This window comes from Anopheles darlingi, chromosome 3 (genome assembly GCF_943734745.1).
Source record: "Anopheles darlingi chromosome 3, idAnoDarlMG_H_01, whole genome shotgun sequence".
In the NCBI taxonomy this organism is placed as follows: Eukaryota; Metazoa; Arthropoda; class Insecta; order Diptera; family Culicidae; genus Anopheles; species Anopheles darlingi.
The window spans coordinates 26,277,666-26,280,938 of NC_064875.1; positions in this window are offsets into that span (position 1 = coordinate 26,277,666).

Below are 3,273 nucleotides of genomic sequence, written 5' to 3' on the forward strand. Positions count from 1 at the left end.
CAGAGCACAAGTGAAGTAACATTGGAGCTCAACGAGATCCGTCCAACACGCTTCGCGGTTTGTGACGAAGAAGGTGATACCGATGATGACGGCGGTTGAAGGAAATTGCTTTACTTACATGCCATCGACTCTCTACTTACGATTCGACTTATCTTTGATGTGATTTTAATAATTTATTTTATTGGACCATTTAACGCAGCTATCATCGCATGGTGCGGGAGCGTTTCTCGTTTTCTCGTGGAGGAAGCAAACAGTAACTGAAGACGAAACCTCAGCTGAACACTTTCTCTTTAGAGAAAAGATACCGACGTTGCAGAGCACCATCGAATCCTTTTAGTCAGTTACAAATATTCAAATTAACTATAGGATTATTTAGTTAAGTGTTTTGGTATACATGATTTAATAAAGACGAGTTAAAAGGTTTCAACAAAAAAAAGTTAGAGCTAAAGATTAAATTGTCCCTCATTCATGCTCCATCATAAAGCTCACGTGCTCCACTAGTTTGATAAAAATTACATGAGGTTCCGTTTTTTAGCTTTTCAAAACCATTACACAGTTCTCTTTAAACTGAAAAACTGGTTGCAAACGATCTATACACATCGTCCTTTATCTCCTTGGAAGCATAACTGCGAATTTTAGAATGGGAGTGGGAAAACGTTATTAAAAATCTCTGCATGCTTAATCCTATTATAAAAGGAAAGGGAAACCCCTTTCCTACGTCAACCGGTTTCTTTTGTTTTACTTTAACCCATTTCATTGGCACTAAAACCGTAGACACCATGTAGTTCCCGGTGTATGTAAGTACCTGGAGATGATTGTTTTTTCTACTTTTCAAGTAGCTGTTCAAACTGCCATTTATTCGAATAAGCTTACTTACTTAAGTGAACGTCGAACACCGTAATTGAAAGCAAGCGAGCATTTTTTCATTATTCATTGTAATAACACTCGGCAAACATTTGTCAAAGGAATTTTGAAAGAAAGAGAAAAACTGCTTCCGTTTTGAACGTTTTTCCGGTTGGCTTATACACATTTCCTCACGGAATCTCTTAACAGCTCACGTATTTGGTTAACATTCTTGCAGATCGGTAAAGCTTGATTCGCCATAGAATCAGTTGCAGGAAAATATTCTACGGTTTCTGCTCCCCAAGGTGAGCCAAAGTGGGTGCAAATGATGTAAAGAAGATTTAATGGATGGCTTCCCGGAGATGGCTGGCTGCTACCGGTAATTTCTCGGAGACACGGCTACCGTTTCGAAGCCTCGCAGGAAGACCAACAAGGCACAAGAAGAAACTAGATCGTGAGGCAACTGCTTTGCATAGTTGGGGGCCCGTGATGATGGGTCATTTTAATGCAACATCGGTATTGATAGGATGATGTCAATATTAGCAGCAATTAGTGCCAGAACCGAGTGCGAATGTTCTTACCGGTTCCGAGGAAGTAGATTGTATTTGTAGCTAAACAGTATTTGCTGATTGTTAATATTTATACGAAGAAGAGATATGATATGTGTGTACTAATTCAATAGTAAAAAGTATGTTTTACATAAGCACATAAACATATATGATGAATGAGGATGAGGAAAAAATATGATGATATGAAATAAGATATGATATTGAGGAAAAAATCAACATTCAGGTTCGACTCAACAGGAACAGAATTTCTTTAATTTAATTTCGTTAATCGCGTTAAGTGTTGCCATTTCATTCCCGCATCGTGCCGAACAGTTCCAGCTGTGCGAAGACGCGTGTTCATGCAATCCGCAGGTCGTACTGTAAATAGAATGCTCCCCGTGGACTTCAAAAGGTGGAAATCGATCCCCGAGGACTATGCGGGAACCGCATCTCTCACTCTCTCCGTTTATGATCACTTCCGATAACGACCCCCAACTGGCCTTGCCATCATGCTGAGAGTAGTACACTTGAAGAATAGAAAAAGCGTGGAAAATGAAAGAAGAAAAAAAACAGAGACCAACTGGAAGGTGGTAACAGCGTGAGATGGAGGGTTATGCTCCGGAGAAGAGGGAACTGGAAGAATGGTGCGGTAATTAATGCTTACACATGCTGAGACACCTGAGAAGAGAAGCTGATTTGTAGGCATGTGGGATGGAGCATAGGCTCAGTCAGGTTGAAAACATAACGGAACTATGGCTTGTTCTAATTTAATTATACTGCATCAAACTTCTACCCCATTCCACTCTTCTCTCTCTCTCTCTCTCTCTCTCTCTCTCTCTTCCTCTCTCTACCTCGATCTCAGCGAACACCCAATTCGAATTTCTTTCAACTATCTTGCATCTGGTATTTCTCAGTTTGCGTTCCAATCTTCTTATCTTGGGTAACAATGTTGCGCTGTACTATGATGTTAGCTACCGATATTTACTTTCTTCGTCCTCTCTCATGAAGAGTTCAAGGTTTAAAAACTCTATTGGGTACAAAATCCGATACCATTTCCTAACAACTGACTCAGAATTCTTTGCAATATATCTATATCTTTAAAAGAAAGATTGTTGGAAATCATCCATTTATCGTACTCAACTGCCAACCAGTCTTATGATAAAATATTATTTGTTGAGATCAGTTATACAGTTCTATCTCATGACGGCAAGGAGTATCCAAGCTGCTAATTTATTCAACATTTCCACTATCTTCATCATCTTAGTTTTAGCCACGATAAAATTTTCATGGATTCTGACCCTGAGCTGAGGCTGAGAGAAAGTTTAGATATTTTTCGAATTCTATAAAGACGAACTTAATAAACTGTGAAGAGTTCCTTCGTTACCAAACATGTTTGAAAAAGCTGTTTTCGAAAAATAGGTCTTTCAGAAGTTGTCTATGATTTGCGTTCTTAGTTATCTACAATTCTGCTGTTTGAATGATGTCCAAGCATAGCTATGAAAATTCGTGCGATACTTGCTAGGGAAAGGCTTTGAATAAAAAGGTATCATTATGGGCAGCGTGAAACTCAGAGTTTCGATGACAATCTGTTTACTAATATAGCTGAAGATTTGTAATTTTTTTAAAAGTAATAAAAGATTTACTTTCCTTTTCATGTGGCATTTAGAATACCCGACGTAATCAAGCGGCAAATTTATCTCTTTTGTGCCATGTGGTGATTTGCAAAGTAAATGTTATCATGCTATGCGAATTGAAATTGGAGTTAAAAAATAAAATCTACATTCTCAAAGCATTGCACACTGGCCGCGTGTATTCCGGTTGGAAAATCTGTTGCATCGCCTTGGCGGTGGTGAGCCGCATTGTGTGAGCTGCATTATGGCAA